This window comes from Sciurus vulgaris, assembly GCF_902686455.1.
Source record: "Sciurus vulgaris genome assembly, chromosome: 14".
NCBI lineage: Eukaryota > Metazoa > Chordata > Mammalia > Rodentia > Sciuridae > Sciurus > Sciurus vulgaris.
This window is the reverse complement of record NC_136475.1, coordinates 79,924,648-79,945,858: the sequence shown is the minus strand read 5'-3', so window position 1 is coordinate 79,945,858 and position 21,211 is coordinate 79,924,648. Positions and strand designations below refer to the sequence as shown.

Below are 21,211 nucleotides of genomic sequence, written 5' to 3'. Positions count from 1 at the left end.
TTTATCTGGAAAGTTTCATGTAATACATTTATAAATGCTTATTTATTTATTTATGTATTTAAGTACTGGGGATTGAACTTAGGAGTACTAGACCACTGCACTGAGCCATATCCCCAGCCCTATTTTGTATTTTATTTAGAGAAATGGTCTCAGTGAGTTGCTTAACATCTTGCTTTTGCTGAGATTGACTTGAACTCTCGATCCTCCTGCCTTAGCCTCCTGAGATGCTGAGATTACAGGCGTGTGTCACTATGCTCTTCTCCGCCATCTATTTATAAATGCTCTCTCTATTTAGCTACTTGATACCACAAGTCTTTCAAAGTCTAGGACTGTATCTTTTTGTATCTCTGACTTGACAAAAATGTCATACTAAAAATGCTTGATTAAGAGTCCTTGAAAATCAATTTTATAAACATAGAATGGATAAATCCTCTTTTGGAACAATTCTTTTTTTTTATTAGAAGTTTTATTTCTTTTAAACTTCATTTTTTAAAATTCATTTTTTATGTAGTGCTGAGGATCCAACCCAGTGCCTTACATTTCCTAGGCAAGCACTTTACCACTGAGCCACAACCCCAGCCCATAAAATAATTCTCGAACCAGAAACGTGTGATGACTAAGCAAGGGGAAGGCTAGAATAACCCATGTGGTATTGGATTAGAATTAGAGACGTCAGTCTGAACTCATGTTTAGTTTAGTAGTTACATACACAGAAATAATTACAGATAAACATGTATGCATACCTATACTTACTTAGTTGTGCACTTAGCGGGCATTAGAAGCAGAGGAACCCAGTAGTGTAAGTATATCAGGCACTCAGATTTTGGTTGCTAATACTTTCTCCAGTAAAAAGAATTAAAGCTCCTTGTAAAATGACTGATTCTGGGAGAGGGAATACCAAGATGGTCCTGGAATCTGTAATAGTGTGAGAAAGTAAGAAAATAATCAAAATCCCATGGGACAGGAGCTTGAAAGGGTATAGGACCCAATGCAAAAAAGTACCAATAATCAAAGCTGGAACAATTTGAGCAACAAAACAAATAACATAGTATTTATTTTGCAAAGCAAAAAGTAAACATTCCTGAGTCTGTGCTGATTAAAATAAATTATTGTAGAAATAGATAATGTCACTTATTTATCTTGTACAGAAGAATTCCAAATAATTCACATAGGTACTTTTTTTCCACATGGAGGTAGAACTTAAGTCCCACCACTCGAATGTGTGCTATATTCATTGACTGAAAGGGAATGGCTATTTGAATAGATGCTATTTAAGATCAAATAAGTCAATGACCAAGATATTTTCATGGAATATAGCACTAAAGAATATTGGTGATCTAAGTGGGGACAGCTTTAGGAGATAGGTAGACTTTTGGGCGCTTAATGTATATGACTTTAACTTTAACCAACTTGATAGAATATTTATTCTATGTGTTCTTGTTAGATAGATTCAGAAATTGATAGCTACTTAGTGTCTATCAAAAACTCACTTAAAACGTCAGATATGAGGAAGACAGTCTAATGAATATTAATTATGCATTCATCTAGTTTTTTATCCTAAGTCTTTAGAGAACAAAAATATCAAGATCATGTCATTTTAGTCTCCCCGACATGAAAATGCCTGAGCTCAGTTCTGATTTAATGATATGTCATCTGTCTGTATAGAATCAGTCTGTAAGAAACATCATTTGAATGATGTACTTCTTCTAAAATTATATTTGAAACTATGTTTCACCAAGTTCATTGTTCTCTCATGCAGTTCAGATGCAAAATTTACATTTTTTTAAATCAAGAAATGAAAACTTAAAACCTGAAAAACAGACTCAAATTTGACTCAGTGTTTGTAATTTGCTGGTATCATGAGCTTGATAATATCTTTTTCAGTTCCCTATTGACACCTAAAACTTAGTAGCTTAAAACAATGATTTAGTTTACAATTCTGTGAATCAGGTGGTTGGGCAAGGTTTGGCTAGGGGATTCTTCTGCTCATTGTGGCATCAGTTGGTGGCTGGTCTTAACTGGTCAGTCTATGTCTTCCCTCATAAGTCTCATACTTCAGTATGCCTGTGCATGACCTGTCCACAGCAGGTACCAGGATATTTGAATTTCTTACATGATTTCTGGTTTACAAGCGGGAGAAAGGGGAACTGCCAGTTTTTCTAGTCTCTGCAGTTAAAGAATGTCACTTCCACACATCCTGCTGGTCAGAGCTCACAAGGCCAGCCAGGATTCAAAGGGGCTGGGAAATAAAATTTTATCTCTTGGTAGATGGCCTGGTGTGTACACACAGAGAAGAAAGGAATCAGTGGAAATCATCTTTGGAAGATAGTATGTGGCCATACCATTTGACCACAGTACCTGATCTTTTCATTTTACTTACATGGTTTTGTTAAATCCTCTTTGCCTATATTTTAACCCAATCAAGTACTCTTAGAAATTAGATTATAATTATTAAATAAAAAGTGTTCCTTTATTTATAAGAAAAGATTTTATGATAATGGGAGACCCTCTGAAAACTCTTTTTGCTGTCACTCACTATACATTTATCTTGGATTAATAAGTATCTTGGACTGCTTAGTTCAGAGTCTTCCAAAACATCCTTACTAGTAATTGTGATTATAGCATGAGAATCTTCTGCTTTGTCTTAGTTTTCCCTGATCTGGAATGTTTACGGATTCATTTTATTTTTACACACACATACACACACACACACACACACACACACACACACAGTTTATATGTGGAACACAGCCTAGCAGAGGCTATCATTTCTTAAAACTCAGGTATTCCTTGACCTAGTGATTCTATTTCATGAGTACACAGGTGCGGCATTGATAAATGCCAAAATATTGGAAACAGCATTATCAGTGAAAGACTGATTACATTGCAGTGTGTTCATATAATATCATGAATTGTTTAAAATATGAGGGAATTCTGTAAGGAATGATAAGAAATGAGGTCTGAGATACATTAAGTAAAAAAAAAATTGCAAAAATGTCTACAGTATACTGTCCTTTTCATTGAAAAATATACCTGTATGCTTTTTATATGCATAAAATACCTAGAAATACAAAGTGAGGAAAAGGAGCTGGATCATTGGCAGAAATTTCTATTTATTGTGCCTCTTTTGTACAGCTTGTTTTTGTATCAAGTACTTACATTACCTACTTTAAAAATTATCTTTTAAAAAAATGCTTTGATAGTTTTATAATAATCATGCCTTATCCACAGGGAATATGTTCCAAAGAGCTGCCAGTGGATGCCTGAAACCGCAGATAGTACTGAACCCTACATTTGCTATTTTTTCATATATATATAAAATATATATATGAACTTTATCATATGTATGATACATATATATGAACTTTATCATATATATGATATATATATGATATATATGATATATATATATATATATATATATATATATATATATGAGTGCTAAAGTTCAATTTAGGGGCTGGGGTTGTGGCTCAGTGGTAGAGTTCTTGCCTGGTACGTGCAAGGCACTGAATCCTCAGCACCACATAAAAATAAAAAAATAAAGATAGTGTGTCTGCCTACAACTAAAAAATATTTTTAAAAAAGTTTAATTTATAGATTAGTACACTACAAAATAATAATAAAATAGAACAATTATAATAATATTGTGTAGTAAAAGTTAAGTGAATATTGTCTGTGATCTCTCAAAACATACTGTAGTCATTGTTCTTGTGATGGTATGAAATGATACAGTTTACTTATGTAATGAGATGAAGTGGAGTGAATTATGTAGGTATTATAACATAGGGTTAGGCCACTGTTGACTTTCTGAGGATACCTGAGGAGGATCATGTGTTTCATTTTTGGAATGGAATGGCGCAAGATTTTATTGCACTACTCAGAATGGTGTGAAATTTAAAGCTTATGATTTTTTAGTTTTGGAATTTTTCATTTAATATTTTTGAACTGTGGTTGACTGCAGGTAACTAAAATCATAGAAAGTGAAACTGTAGCTATCGGGAGACTATTGTATTTCTGTTCTGGATGCCTTTTTGTATAAGGCAGACAGTGAATGCTCCACTCCTATGGCACATAGGAGTGGGCCAGCTTCAGGAAGCCAGAAGACCAACCAGTAGGGAAGGTTAAACACATGTATACTATATGACTAAACTGCTTATTAGGGTTGTCCTTTTTGCAGGGTCCAAATATTTTGCACATTATTTTTATCGAATTGCTTGGTTTCTTTTGTGTTGAATAATTCTTTATATTCTGGAAACAAGTTCTTTATCAGATATTTGTTTTACAAATATTTTTTCCTAAATTTGTGGTTCACCTTTATATTTTCATAACACTATCTTTTGAAGAGTAGAAGTTTAAATTTTTGATAAAGTGTTAGTTATAATTTCTTTTATGATTTGTGGGTTTTGTACCTTATCGAAAAACTCTTTGCTTAACCCAGAGGTTGGCAAAGTAGGACCTGAATCAGGTCCACTACTTGTTTTTGTAAATAAGGCATTATGTGAACATAGCTGAAGTTTTTACATATTGTCTGTGTCTGCTCTCATGCTGCAATGGCAGAGTTGAGTCCTTGCCACGTCTGGAGACCATATGTCCCACAAAACCTGAAGTATTTACTTTGTGGCACTTCTTAGAGTAAGTTCTCCAATACCTGGGCTAAGGGTTCCAAAGTTTTTCTCCCCCATGTTTTCCTCTAGAAGTTTTATACTTTTGCATTTGCTATAATTAAGTCTAGAGTTGAGGACTAAGAGGTTAGTTGGTTTGTTTTCTAAGCAAATGGATTGCCAGTTGTTCTAACACCATTTGTTGTAAAGACAGTTCTTTTTCCGTGAATTAACCTGGTAGTTTTGTTGAAAATCAATTGACCATAAATATGTAGATTTATTCTGGACTGTCCCTTCTGTTCCATTGATCTTTGTTTATCTATTGCCAGAATCCCAATGTCTTTGTTACTATTGCTTTATACAAAGTCTTGCCATCAGGTCCAACTTTGTTCTTCTTCAAAATTGTTCCGACCATTCTAGGTTCTTAGCATTTCAATGTAAATTAGAATCAGATTGTTAGTTGTTATTTAAGAGCCTGCTGGGATTTTAATTGGAATTTACATTAACTCAGTAAATTAATTTAATATTGATTGATCTCATCTTTGAAAACAGTGTATTTCCATATATTGGGGTCTCTCTCATTTCTCACTGAATGTTTTGTATTTTTGAGCACATAAATATTTTATCTTTTGTTATTTTAATCCTGTATTTCTTTATGAGTGCTAACATAATTGCTACTTTTTGCTAACTTGTTTCTATTAATTGCTTCCATATAGAAATACAATTGAATTTTGGGTGTTGGCCTTGTATCTGTATTTTTTCTAAGTTATTTACTGTTAGTAGTAAATTTGGGGGATTTTCTATTAGACAATACTATCATTTGTGAATAAAAAAAAGTTTTGTTTTGCCTTTTATTCTGTCCATAGCCTCTTTTTCTTTCATCATGGTTGGGGCAATACAGTACAAACACAGAATAGTGTTGAAGAGAATGGTGAGAGTTGATGTCCTGCCTTATTCCTCATCATCTTAATGCTTAGAAAAGCATTCACTCTTTCATGGTTATGTATGATGTTAGCTGTAGATTTCTTGTAGATTCTTGTGCTAGGTTGAGGATGTTCCCTTTTGTTCCTTGTTTCCTGAATTTTGAATCATGAATGACTATGGGATTTTTTTCAGATGTGTTTATTTTGTATCAGTTGAAATTATCATTTATTTTTCAGTCTGTTAATATGTTGAAATATGTTGATGGGATTTTTTTCATATATTGGATCAACATTGTATTCCTAGAATAAATGCTATGTGATTATGATATACTTTTTTAGATATTGCTAGATTTATTTAGTTATGGTATTTTTTAATCTGTTCATGAAAGAATAATGATGTATAGTTTATTTTTCTTTTTTTTTAATCTGATTTTTGTTTCAGGATAATTCATTTCAAAATGAATTGGAAGGTGTTTTCTTGTTATTTTTAACAAGAGTTTATGTAATATTATTATGATATCTTCCTTAAATGTTTTGGTTGAATTCATCAAGGAATGTTCTTTATGGAATATTCTTTATGGGAAAGTTTTACATTATGAACTAAATTTCCTTAATAAATCAAGAGCTAGTCTTTTTTAAAAAAATTGTTTTTAGATGTTGATAGACCTTTATTTTATTCATTTATTTATACGTGGTGCTGAAAATTGAACCCAGTGCCTCACACATATTAGGCAAGCTTTCTACCACTGAGCCACAACCCCAGCTCCTCAAGAGCTATTCTCATTATCTAATTTCTTCTTGAGAGGACTTGGTAGTTTGTCTTCAGAGTTTCATGGAATTTGGTATATTTTGTCTAAGTTCTAGAACTTATAAAGTTGTTCATGATATTCTCTTGTCTTTTTAATATATAAGTCCCCTATTAACTACAGCTTTGTTTTCTGTGATTTTGGTTACTCATAGTGAATCACAGTTTGAAAATATCAAATGGAAAATTCCAGAAAATAAATGTCATAAGTTTACTGTTTTCAGTACAGAGTTCTGAGTAGCATAATGAAATCTCATGTCACCCTGCTCCATTCCCCCAGGGACATGCATCATCATCTCTTTGTCTAGCCTATCTGTACTATATCTGTTACTCTCCTGTAGTTACATAGTAAGTATCTTGGTTATCAGATTGGTTGTCACTGTATTGCTGTGTTTGTGTCCATAAAACCGTTATTTTACCAATAATGCCCCCAAAACACAGGAGTAATGATTCTGGCAATTTCGGTGTATCTGAGAAGCCATAAAGTATTTGCAGAACTGATTACCACCATGTGTGATAAGTGCTTAGTTAAGATGGAAAAGGCTTTACATTTGTGTATGTATGTATTGAAAAAATAGTACATACAGGGTATGTACTATCTATAGTTTCAGATGTCCACTGGGGAGTCTTGAAACATCCTCTATGGATACCAGGGGGACTGCTTTATCTATAAGATTTCTATCAATATCCCCTTTCTGGTATAGGTTATTTGTGGCTTTTTTTTTATTGATAACTTTAGCAAGAAGTTTATTATTCAATTTCATTGAACTTTTTAAAGAATTCAATTTTGGTCTCAGATTTTGTCTGTTTTGAAAAAAATCCAATTTTATTCCTTTCTTCTAATGGCCTTTGGTCATTTTACTGTTCTTTTTATTCTTCAAGATGGAAGCTTAGATTATTGATTTAAGCTCTTGTTTTCTTATTTAATGCTATATGTTTCTTTGTAAGAATTACTTTACCTCAGAAACTTTGATATGTTCTGTTTCAGTTCCATTCTGTTTTCTAATTTTTCTTATTGTTTGATTCATGGGGTATTCGGAAGTATAGTATTTCATTTCCAACTGTTTGGTAATTCTTGATCTATCTTTCAGTTTTTGATCCTTATTTAATTGTTTTAGTCAGAGAAAATACATTGTTTTTAATATCTTCAGGTTTGTTTTATGTTCTAGAATATGGACTGACTTGGTAAATGTTCTATGTGCCTTTGAAAATAATGTGTTTTTTGATTCTACTAAGTAAAATGCAGTGTTTCTGTACTGGGTCTCATGTTCAACGTGTTACATTTTTTGTGGGCCTGTTGAAATTGACTGTCATGAAGATGGGCAGCTTTTAGATTTTGAGGCCTGTCACCCTGAGCACTATTCTTCTGTTTTCAGAGTTCACAACTGTAGAGTTGATAAGTTTTAAATAGGATCATAGAGTAAACTTGAAATAGTAGATACAGTATCGTTATCAGTAGCCATCCTACCATGCAGTAGAACACTGGAACTTCTTCCTTCTATCTAACTATCACTTAGCACCCATTGATTAGTCTCTCCATATCCCTCCCTCTCCTGTATTCTCCTCAGCCTCTGGAAACCACCGTTTTACTCCCAACTTCTATGAGATCATGCTGTTCTTATCTTTCTGTAGGTGGCTTATTGTAATTAACATAATGATCTCCAGTTCCATATATGTTGTTGCAAATGACAGAACTTCATTCATTTTTATGACTGAATAATATTCCATTGTGTATTTATATTTACCACATTATCTATTCATTCATCAGTTGATGGGTACTGCAGTTGTTTCCATTGGTTATTGTGCACAGTGCTGCAGTAAACATGGGAGTGCAGATGTTTCATTGATACACTGATTTCATTTCCTTTGGATATATACTCAGAAGTAGGATTGTTAAATCACATGATAGTTCTGTTTTTAATTTTTTTGAGGGTCCTCTTTACTCTTTCCTATAATGTTTATACTAATTTATACCCCTGTCCCCCCGCAGTGTGTAAATATTCTCAGTTTCTCTGCTTTGTTGCCAGCACTTTTGTCTTTTTTAAAATATTTTTTTAGTTGTTGATGGATCTTTATTTTATTCATTTATTTATATGTGGTGCTGAGAATCGAACCCAGTGCCTCACACATGCTAGGTAAGCGCTCTACCACTGAGCTACGACCCTAGCCCTCTTCTGTCATTTTTTTTGTTTGTTTTTGGTTTTTCTCTTTTGTCTTTTTGATAATAGCTATTCTTATCAAAGTGAGACTATATCTCATTATGGCTTTGCATTTTCCTCTTATTAGTTATGTTAAACATTTTTCCACATAGTTAGATGTTTGCATCTCTTCTTTTGAGGAATGTCTATTTAGGTCTGTTGCCCATTTTTAAATTAGGTTGTTTTACTTTGTTTTGTTATTGAGCTTTTTGAATTCTGAATATTAACTCCTTGTCTGAATATTAACCTCTTATATGTTAGACTGGCCAATATTTTCTCCCATTATTTGAGTTTTCTCTTCACTCTTTTTGTTTGCTTTGCTGAGAAAAAGCTTTAATTTGATGTAATCTATTAATGATAAAATAAAAATTGGTGAAATTACACCATAAGTTCTGTGCTGTTTGGTTTATACTTTTGTTACTCCTGAACTCAATTATTTTCAGAAACAAGATTTAAATTCATAGAATATAATTTTAGAAAGACAAGATCATTTATACTAACTGGCATATATTTACAGTGAAGTATAGAACTATAAAAATAATGAAGAAACATACCCTATCGTGGAAAAATATCTAGGATGTACTGGGTTAAAAAAAAAAAGTAATGTGAAAAACTGTAAAAACGCTATGTTCTCACTTAAGTATATTTGCATAAAAAATTGCTAGAAGGCTATACAAGAAACTAAAGTGGTGACCTATAGTAAGCAGGGACAAAGCGGGCTACTTGTGGATGATGTTGCAATGAGACTTCTCAAATATATGTTTCTTTTTATATCATTTTGATTTTTGAATCAGGAATTTAACTATGTATTCAAAAAATTAAAAAGAATAAGCATTACTATATGGACACTGAAAGATAACAGGAAAATCTTCAAAAATATTTCAGAATTGATTAAAAAATGATGGCCTTTGAAATAAAAGCTGTGTGTGAGACACCTTTATTTTACGTTAGCCAGAATTAACCAACAAGAAAGCATGGAAAATTGCAAAGGACAATTTTTTATGACTGTGGCTCCAGATAAAGAAATAAATAAAAAAAGGCAGCTTTTAAACATAATTAGAAACTGGGTACTGAGGTCACTTCTGCTGGGTGACTTCAGCAGCTCTGATGAGTAAGACTCAGTTATAGGCTCCGTGACATACTCCAGTTTGCTGCATACCTCCTTGGGGATCTGAATTTTTTCTTTTCTTTCCCTTTCTTTTCTTTCTTTTTCTTTTTTCTTTCTTTTTTTTTTCTTTTAAAGAAAAGGCCAGTTTCTACCTCTTGTCAAGTATGTATTTGTCTATTAATACTTTTTAGTTTTTGATTCAAAAATTTTTCACCTGTAGTAGTGATAATACTAGAAATTGGCATTTCTTTTTTTTACAATTATATATGTATATGTATATACATATTATATATATAAAAGATGTTGATAGACCTTTTATTTTATTCATTTATTTATATGTGATGCTGGGAATCAAGTCCAGTACCTCATACATGACAGGCAAGTGCTCTACCACTGAGCCACAACCCCATCCCAGAAATTGGCATTTCTTAATCAACTAAAACATTTATGTGATACTCTTCATGTGTTTGCCAGGAACTGTGATGGGTCATAGTATCTAAGATCTATAATGATTTCAGTGGCCTAAATGTGTCTTCTTTCTCTTAATGTAGGTCTATCCTTGCTAATGGAAATGTAACTGCAACTGACTGATGATAAAATCAAGGACCATCAGACAAGATCATGCAGTAGGAAACTTTGCTTCCAAATGAAGGCACCAACATTTAGAATTTCTGCTTATTCTAAGGTATCTGAGGTACAATTTTACTTTCATTTGACTCCTTGGCAGTCATTTTATAATGTTGGTTTCTGTGTATTGTTTTTGCAAGTTTAAGAGTTCTTAGAGTGGCTAGCTTTTAGAGAAGAGTTCATCTCTTCCCATGCCCCGCCACCCCCCCAAAAGAGAAAAATCCATATTTTAAAGAGTGATATTCTTTATTATTAGAAAAGTATATCAATTATAAGAAATACATTGAGTGAAGATTGACTCAGTAAATTATACTAGAAAACTTGGAATAAACAACTATCAATTTAATACTTATTTTATTTATGTTATGATCTCTGAGATTAGCAGCAGAATCCAGCATTCTGACATTCTGCCTACATGTTATCAGGGACCTTAGTGTTTGACCTTTAGTTTTAGTTTTTTTTTTTTTTTTTTGGATGGACAAAATAACTTCCTTCCTTCATTCATTCATTCATTTATTAATTATGTGGTGCTGAGAATTGAACTGAGTGCCTCACATGTGCTAGGCAGACACTCTACCACTGAGCCACAACCCCAGCCCTATCCTTTAGTTTTGTTTGAAACATTTCTCTGCTTTTTTCCTAAAGGTTTATTGTTAGGGTTTTTTATTCACCAAGAAGTGTCCCTGTTACTCCCCACTGGCTATCCCTGTAGAACCTTTGAGATCTGATGGAGTAATTTCACTTGGACCAGAAAAGCAAGATACATAAATGGCAAGTGATTTTTCCAAGACATGGGGTGGATCTCTACTTTAAAGACTACATAAGACAACTGAAAACAAAAAGAAAATGTAGTATCAACAGAAAGCAAAAATAATCCTCTTTATTTTTCTGACACACATAAATTCTAAACAGGGTGGAATGAGGTATTTTATTTAAAAGCAAGATCATTTTTGTTTTCACTATATTTTTCCACATGGGTAGAAATCATGGAAAGTAGATTGGGGGCAGGTCAAAGTTGTTTGGTTTCTCTGTGTTTGTAAATCAGTTGCTTACTAGACATTTGATTCTCTTTAGAAAGGAAAATATGTAAAGCAATAAATTTCAGAATAATAAGAATTCATGATATGTAAATCCTAAGGACCGCCTCAATTAAAATAAATGAATTGCCTCCTAATAGGGGATGGTACAATTTAAAAAAATTGTTTTTTAGTTGTTAGATATTTATTTTAATTTATATGTTTATTTGTATGTGGTGCTGAGAATTGAACCCAGGGCCTCACACATGCCAGGCAAGTGCTCCACCACTGAGCCACAGCCCCAGAACCACACCCCCCACTTTGTTTTTGTACTAAGGATTGAACTCAGGGGCACTTAACCACTGAGGCACATCCTAGCTCTTTTTTGTATTTTTATTTATTTATTTATTTAAATTTATTTATTTAAATTTAGAGACAGGGTCTCACTGAGTTGCTAAGTGCATTGCTAAGTTGCTGAGGTTGGCTTTTAACTTGTGATACTCATGCCTCAGGCTCCCGAGGGTTGCAGGCTTGCGCCACTGTGATTTGTGTAGAAGAAAGTTATCTTGTATCAAGTAACAAATGAAAAGAGTAGGTTGCTTTGATGGCAAGTTTGACATCTCTGACAGCCAGTAGATGCATTGCACTTTTCTAGGTGTTTTTTTGATTTTTTGTTTTTTTTTTTTGGGGGGGGGGTTTGGGTGTAATTTTGAATCAAATAGTAATATAATTTGAATCAATAGTAATATAATGTCTTATTACCAGAACCATTTTACTTATTTTTTCAGATATGTCATTCCTTTAACTTTCATTTAAGAACATCAATTGAATGCCCAAGCTTTGCAAACAATGATTCTAGATTTGTGGAAGGATATAAATTATTTTACATCTTCATTATGAATGAAGTTTAAAACATCTTTTACTCAGAATGTTTACTCTGGAGCTAGAGAGACTAAATACACCCATCTGAAAACAGTTATGTGCAATCATAAAATGAGCACGTAAAATCATAATTTAGATTCCCTTTTTATTTTTTATTTATTTATTTATTTTTTTGCGGTACTGGGGATCGAACTCAGGGCCTTGTGCTTGCGAGGCAAGCACTCTACCAGCTGAGCTATCTCCTCAGCCCAGATTCCCTTTTTAAATAATATAGTTAAACACTATATTCAGACCTTAAGGAAGGTAAAGATTAGGGAATAGGAAATTCTGATCAATTGAATTTGCTGACTAATTAGTGGTTCTTGTTAACTATTTGTGGTTCTACTTATAAAAAGTGTAATGTAGCCTAAATTAGGTTATTTAAATCTTAAGATAGGTATTTTTAATTGATAATTTTTCATCCTCTTTATTCTTTTGCCAACTTTTACAGAGTGATATTCCAATACATGTGTTATTTTCCTTTTGAAAATTAAGAAAATAGAAAATGTTGCAACTTGTTCTTGAAAGCTTTACGTAATACATTTCAGCAATATTTTCTTGTAATTTTTTGAGAGAATTTTAGATTTTGAGATTATGGAATTGTGTTGTTTTGGGAAGATTCTAATAAAACAAGCCCTAGAACACTTGCAGGTTTCTACATCCTGCATTATAGGATGTAATTATGTTAAATTGTCAGTTTTTAAAATATTTTGTCTGGACTTGATAAAACATTTGAACACAAATTTCAGCAAGGTATGTTAAGGAAATGAGTGTCCCTTTGCTACAGTTTTCTTTGTGATATGATGGAAAGAGCACAAGCTTTAACTTTTACTTATTGCTACCCTGAGGGAATTGAATTAGTATTTCTTAGTTTCTTCTTTTATAATAAGTGATGTCTAGTTTTGTGATGAAAAATGAAACAGCATATAAAACAATATAAAATAATGCTTTCAGTGTGAAATTAATGACTGTTATGGCTAAAAACAGAATAGACTGTAGTAATGAAGTATCATTCAGAGGTTTCCTTCTCATAGCAAAAAAACAGGTCAGCTCACACTGCTACTGAGAACCTTGTAAAACCAGTTTCAAAGTTAATGACAAATATTATGCTTGGAAAGAAAGTAAAATGAGCTTTTGGCAGAAATCCCTTATCAAAGGCATACCATCTGGAAAAGCAATTGCTGTCATGGGTATGCTAGTGGATATTTTGTTTTGCAGCTGGAGGAAAGCACTGATGTATTGAGAACATACCAGCACTTCATATAGGTGTGTTACTGTTTATCACTGAAAAATCACTACAGCGTAAGAGTTTTTTGTTTTTATATTGTTTCGTTGGTGGTGGTTGGTTGATTTTTTTTTTTTTTTTTGCCATTATGGCTTGGCAAAGTTGCATTGGTTCCTTCTGATCAAAGCACCAACAACTTGAGCTGCAGAAAAGGGTATACAGACTCTTTTGAGTAAGGGATTACACCAGGCTATCCATTCATCTCCTGCTTTTTTTCAGAGAGAACAAATGCCATTTAGTAATCTGACTTCTTTTTGTGGTGGGGGATGGGGGAGTACAGGGGATTGAACTGAGGGCCACTTAACCACTGAACCACATCCCCAGCCCTTTTTTAGAGGCTGAGTTTCACTGAGTTGTTTAGGGCCTTGTTAAATTGCTAAGACTGGCTTTGAACTGAAATCTTCCTGCCTCAGCCTCTTGAGCTGCTGGGATTATAGGCATGGGATTACCACCACACCTACCTTGCTCCCCCCCCCCCCCCCTTTTTTTTTTTTTTTTTGCGGTGCTGGGGATTGAACCCAGGGCCTTGTGCATGCAAGGCAAGCAGTCTACCAATTGAGCTATCTCCCCAGTTCCCTGACCTGACTTTTGATCATGATTTAGTATTGAAGAAAAGAGTAAAATTGTGAATATAAGCAATTTTGGGTCACAAACCCCACGCCTTTTCTGCGTGTAGTCAACAAATGGTCAGCAATGATATGTTCTGCTTTTGTCCAATAATGTGTGCTATGTAGAGGAAAAGTGTTTGCATGTTGGTTAATTTTTTTTTTTAGTAAAAAAATAAATAAATATTTATTACCAATAATGTCATTTCTATTATTTCAAGGGCATAACAATATTTTAAGTAGTCTGAACTTCTGACTTCAAGTCACAGTATCATGAGTTTTAGTTTAGGATGAGATGAGGATTTTGTAAAAGTCTGATTTATGTTATAAAATAATTCAATCTAAGAATTTAATCATTGCCCACACTTAATGATTTTATTATTACAGAAAAAAATAGCAAATTTTTTATGCATGTTATATACATATTTTGAAATATAATAAAAAAAAAAATACTTTCCAGAACCAAAAAGCAAAGCGGAGAAGCAGAGAGTAGATTAGGATTTTTTTTTTTCATTTCTCTCAAGTTAAAGAATTTAACTTCCAGCTTTGAGTAGGGTTTTTTTTTTTTTCCCCTAGCTTTCAATGAGATACTGAAAGTAGACTTCAGAAAGAAATCTTGTTATAATTTCTGTATTAATTTTCCTATATAATATCCAGACTGCAAAATTTTAATTTATATTTAAGAGTTTTAAATTCAGTAGAAATGAGGAATAAGAAAGAAATCAGCTGAATATGAAAATTAGTTTATGGTTCAATCTGATTCCAAACCTGGGGACTTAAACATCTTTCAGTAAAGTTATCAAACAGTAATAGGGTTGTGGCCTGACTCAGATGCATGATTCGATGGCTGTGACTGACCAAAGATGAGACAGTTTGAGTATTAGAAAGCATTGCTGTAGTATAATGAATGATATCAAATATGTTTGAATATGAGCTCATAACAATGCTTTTTTTTAACTTACTAAATTTTTGGTACTGCAGATTGAACCCAGGGCACTTTACCACTGTGCTACACCTCCAGTCCTGTTTATTTTTTATTTTGAGACAGATGTCACTAAGTTGCTGAGGGTTTTGTTTAATTACTGTGGCTCGTGTCAAACTTGTAGTCCTCCTGCCTTATCCTCCTGAGTTGCTGTATTATAGCACTACACCCAGCTCATATTGATACTTTTTTTTGGTGTCCGGGATTGAACCCAGGGCCACATTACCACTGAGCTATATCCCCAACCTTTTTATTTATCTATCTATTTATCTATCTATCTATCTATCTATCTATCTATCTATCTATCTATTATCTATCTATCTATTTATTTATATTTTTATTTGTTTTAGGCAGGGGCTTGCTAAGTTACTTAAAGCCTTACTAAATTGCTGAGGCTGGCCTTGATCTTGCAATCCTCCTGCCTCAGCCTCCTGAATTGCTGGGATTACAGGCTTGCACCACTGCACCTGGCTTTGTAATGACATTTTTTAAAACTCATTGACTTTCTTTGGAGTATATTTAGGAACCAACTACTTCAGGTAGTCAAATAATGGATGAGAGAAAGGTTTTGTTTTTTTTTTTTTTCCTTAGAAACATTCTAGTTAATAAATGAAGAAGTAATGATACATTAGACCATCATCATTTTGTAATGAATTCCTGAAACTACGCAAAGGTTATTTGGGGCTACTAGCATTACAGGATGACAAATATCCAGACATTAGATTTCTTTTGGTGAAAGTTCACGACACTGCCTATGAAGTAGCCTTGACAAAAAATTGAACTTCTAACCTGAATCTGATCAAATGTCCAACGCTTACTACTGTTTTATGAAAAACACAGAAGATACATGCAATATATAAAATGATACCATGGGAGTATTATTGGTGAAATAGAGGTTATGGGGACTCTTTAACTTGGTGTTTCAGTAAATAAATTGTAGGGAGAAAAAAGAGGCAGCTAGGTTGATACCAGTGTTTGGACTTTATATGGTTCAGATTTCGGGGAGGGGTATAGGGTACTGAGGATTGAACTTAGGGGCACTTGACCACTGAGCCACATCCCCAGCCCTATTTTGTATTTTATTTATAGGCAGGGTCTCACTGAGTTGCTTAACACCTCTCTTTTGCTGAGGCTGGGTTTGAACTCACAACCCTCCTGCCTCAGACTCCTGAGCCACTGGAATTACAGGCATGGGCCACCAGGCCCAGCCAGGGTCCAGATTTTAATAAACATTTCTGACATAATCAGGAATATTTTAACCCTGACTGGATATTTGATATTAAAGAATTATTATGTTAGGTATAATAAAATATTAATGGATGTAAGGAAATGCCTCAAATCTGCTTCACTATTATCTGGAGTCCAAGGGAGGATTAAATAAGATTGACTCTGAGGTTGTTGATTATTGTTTAAGTTAGATATTTGTGATTTTGCTGTAGTGGGTAGGAGGTGGGAAGAGGGATAGTTCTTTATCGTTTTCTCTAAGCTTCCTGGGTTAATTCCATAAGAAAAATTTCCAAAATTGTACATTCTCTTTGTTGGCTTATAAGAATACAATTGAATTACATCTATTTAGTATTCTGCTGAATTTTTATTTCTAATAATTCCTTGAGTCTGTTGAGTGTCACATATAGAAAAACATTGCCCACAAAGGGCAATTTTACTCAATAGTGCTTACTATTTACCAGGCTCTATTCTAAGTACTTTACATTTTAACTCATTAGATCCTCATAAGAACTCTGATGAAGTAGATGTTAACTTGCCAAAAGTTACTTAACTGGCATGTGATAGAGCTGGGATTCATATCCAGGCTCTCTAACCCTACAGTCTATGCTTTGCTAGTTTTTAGTATCTCTTTTTATGACTTTTTATTTATTTTTAATATTTTGTGGTGCTGTGGATTGAATTTACGGGTGCTCTATCACTGAACTATATCCCTAGTCCCTTTTTAGTTTGGGTCATGGTCTCAGTAAGTTGCCTAGGATGGCCTTGAACTTGCAGTCCTCCTGCCTCAACCTCCCAAATTGCTGGAATTATAGGCATGCACCACTGTGCTTGACAATAAACTTTTATTTATGATCCCTCTATTCTAATCCTTATACCTTTTGTTTCTTCTGTCTGTCTTGATGTGCTGGCCAAGAAGTTAAAGTTTTTTATATGTAAAATCTTTATTTTTAGGTGTTAATGACATTGATACCTTGCAGAACTTGTCTGTGTATACATATAAATGAATACTTTAAGGCACATCAAACGTAAAGAAAAATCAGCATTGCAAAAATTGTATTATATACAGTAGAACCTTACTGTGCCATTTTCAGTTTGTGTTTTATTTAAATATTGACACATGCATTTTAATTTTCATTAGGCTAGAGCTGTTTGCCTCTTTTACATATTTGAAACTCAGAAAGACTGATTAACTAGACCATGGCCACACAGCTAAAAGTATTGTTGCAGAGACTTAATCAATCTTAGCTGACTTTACAACTTATGCTGTTCTCTCTTTATTGCACTCTAAGGTTATAGACTCTTAATTATTAAATCTCTACAAAATATGTGAAGAGTGCTAGTAGAAGCACAGTAGGAAGTGCAGTTTGTGACGTGGTTCACTTAAACCAGAGGCTGTTTTCTCTTATGTTGTATGTTGGGGCTAAAACAAATGGTCCTACTTTGAGATAGTATTTTTCTCAACAACTGTTAGAGTTTTAGCTTTCTACCTCCGTATGCTCCAGTATAATAAATGAGTTAGATGAGAAAGATGAGTCCATTTGGAGACAGCCATACAACCTATTTCTGACTTTATCTCCAAATAACAAATGTTTTCACTTTGCTTTAGACTGTTGAAATGAACACATACACAAATAATGCATATCATCTTAAATACCTGTCTTCATGGTTAGATCTCAGAAATGAATGAGTGGTAAAATAGTACAAAAGCAGAAGCTCTGAAAAACTGCCAGGGACTGCCTAGCATGTTGAAGGGATGGAGAAGAACCCACACGATTGGGATATTTGGGTATGTGTTGGCTCTAGGGAGGCATTAGAAATGCTTTCAGATCTCCAAATTGACTGTCATGTGGATAAGAAAATAGCATGTGTCATGTCATCCCATAAATCAAGGAATCCAATTTAAAAAAAAATTATTTTAATGTTTTAGTTCTCAGTGGACCTTTATTTTATTTATATGTGGTGCTGAGAATCGAACCCAGTGCCTCACATGCTAGGCAAGTGCTCTACCACTGAGCTACAACCCCAGCCTAGAATCCAATTTTTAAAGACCATTTTCACTTGTAATTTTGGAAATTGTGTTAATACTTAGGGAACCAGAGTCCAGTTGAGTTTACTTCCTTTACAAATACAAGGTATTCACTAAGAATTATTATAGCAAGAGACCAAAGAATAAAGTATATTATATAATAGAAACTGTTTTTTAAAAAAAATTTATTATTATATTTCCCTGCTGATATGTAAGCAGCCTTTTCATGGCTCATTTTACTTTCAATTACTTGTTGATTTTATTGGTCCTATTTGGTGAATTTCTTTATGAGTCTTAGATAAAATTACTCCTTCCTTCCCTTACCCCCCCACATCTATTATATAATTACCTCCTACTTTACTTTATATAGGTCACTTGAGATAAAATTAGGCAATGCTTTTAGTACCCTGTTTAGCACATAATACTTATCTAGTAAATATACCTTTTTTTTTTTTTAAATGACTTCATTCTTTTGTTTAAAAATTGTTCTTTATTCTTCAACTTTTAAATGAGGAGAGAATATGGCCTAGTTACTTTAGTAAGTCCTAGGCCTGGGACAGGTGGGAAAAATTATTGATAAGGTGTTATGATAGTTTAATGAGTAATCTTTATGTTCTCTGTAGAGAAGTTTTTTATACTAGTCTCTGAGTTTGAGACTAATTGGTTTCTAAGAGTACTTGGTTATGGGGAGTTGGGGTGGAAATAATGTAGAGAAAAATGTGGCTTACCCAACTCCATGGGTTTTTGTTTTTCTTTAAACAACTGCAAAGGGCATTTTGATGTAGTAAGATAGCTAAACTTTCTGACAGGTGGGCCATAGGCTCTAGTAAGAAAGAAAACTGATGAGCTATAGCTACAGACAACCTATGGAAGGTTCTAACAGCGAGTTAAAAGTTGTGGTATTTTTGTTTCACCATCCTCATCCCTCCCTAGCAGCTGCACCTATTCTTTTGTATAGCAGTAAACTGAAGCAACCTTTTAATGTATCCTTTAGTGGCATTTTTGAAAATGATATGAAAGTGTTTTGGAAACTGAAGACTGTAGAGGCACAAAAGATTCAGTTTCCAAAGGACAGTTATAATTATTGAGTGATGGCATAGCTATTGAAATTGTAAAATCAAGGGGGAAGGAGAAATGGAGGGAAATGGGAAATACTCTGGTCAAAATTATATTGTTATATCATGTGAATACATGAATACGTAACAATGAATCCCAACATTGTGTATAATTATAGTGCACCAATAAAAATAAGGAAAAATAATAGAGAAAAATACTGATTATGTTAAATTCTGTTTAAGAATCAAAAGAAGACAAGTCAGCAAATTATTAAAATAATCTTTAAAGTGACAGAAAAAAATTGCATAACCAGTTACTTGACAGTGTTAAAGAGGAGGATTTGCTTTTAGAGGACAATAGGCTATTGGTAAGAGATTTTTTTGAAGAACAAAATAAATGTGTGTGGACAGAAAGTCACTGTCCTATCTGAGCATGAAAACTTTGAAAGGAGACCTAATCTGGATGCTGTGGAAGTCAGAAGGTAGTATGCAAGAATTAGCCTAATTAAGAGGTTCTCAATTGGACTTCTGTCATCAGTTAGTTGGTGAAGGCGTTGACATGGTTATTGTTCTGAAGATGATCATAACCGTGGAGGCATAACTAATGTGGTCTATAGAACGTGTGGAATCAAGCGAATTGAAGAAAAAGAAAGCTGATAGGAGGAAGACAAAAATATGATAAGGGTAAATAATAGCTAACATTTAATGGTTCCTGTGTCAGACACTGTGATAAGACAGTATGTTGTATATGTGTGTATATGTGTATATATGTATATGTACACATGTACACACACACACACACACATATGAATGAAATGATGTCTCCACATATTTCCTAGACTGGCCCAGAACTCCTATGCTCAAGTGATCTTTCTACCTCAACCTCAAAAGTAACAGGGAGTACAGGCATGTTCTACAACTTTGGATGACACTTTACATGTGTGCTCATACTGTCCCAGTTACCATGTGAGGTGTAAGTTATTATTGCATCTATTTTATATATAAGGAAACAGTTATAATAAGATTTACCCATAGGTTAAATAATTCACAGTAAAGTCAGCATTCATCCATCTCTTTCTCTTGGGTTAAAACCAGATTTGCAGTTGGGATCAATGATATTTGATTTGGAGTGAATGTTCAAGTATTTTATTACTTTATTTTTATTTTTAATTAATTTATTATTTGGTGGTACTGGGGATTTAACCCAGGTTTTGTGCTTACTTAGGTAAGCACTCTCCCACTGAGCCATATCTCCATTCCCTTATTATTTTAAATTCAATTAAAAATGAACATGGAGGCCTGGGGTGTAGGTCAGTGGTTGAACATTTGCCTAGCATGTGCGAGGCCCTAGGTTCAGTCCCCATCACCACTTAAATCACATACATACACACACACAAAAAAAATAAAATAAATGAACATGGAGATGTTTAATGTAGGAATGAATTTAATTAGCTATTAAATTCTTGAGATTTTTTTGAACATTTTTTAAATTAGAACTTATATTTTTAAGAAATAATCTTTGCCAATTACAGGTCTAGCATAGTAAACATAAAGTTAAATTAGGTCCAGAATTGAGAATCTCTGTCCTATTCTTAATATAATACAGATGGATTTAATGCCAGTGAAGACTGCAAACCCAAAGAACAGTTTAACACCTGCATTGCTGATAATGGGGTTTATTTAGTTACCTAGGAACCTTTCATTTAAATTGGAGATTAAATATACTTTTCCAGTTGAGCATGGAGCATTTAAAAATTCAATTTTAGATTAAGCCACAAGAAAAACCTCTGTAAAGTCCAGAAAAAACTGAAGTCACACACACACACACA

At 33.5% G+C, this 21,211-nt stretch overlaps 1 protein-coding gene across 6 annotated transcripts in view; it reads left to right on the top strand.

Moving 5' to 3' along the window:
• The window catches only part of NCOA1 (nuclear receptor coactivator 1), a 240,545-nt gene that overhangs the window by 49,772 nt on the left and 169,562 nt on the right, over window positions 1–21,211 (top strand). For 5 of the 6 annotated variants that reach the window (XM_079109622.1, XM_079109619.1, XM_079109620.1 and 2 more), the window contains exon 2: window positions 10,190–10,323. The gene's annotated coding sequence lies outside the window, so the exon portion shown is untranslated. Of the gene's footprint in view, window positions 1–10,189; window positions 10,333–21,211 lie in introns of all 6 variants that reach the window. The other variant, XM_079109621.1, reaches the window with a different exon arrangement.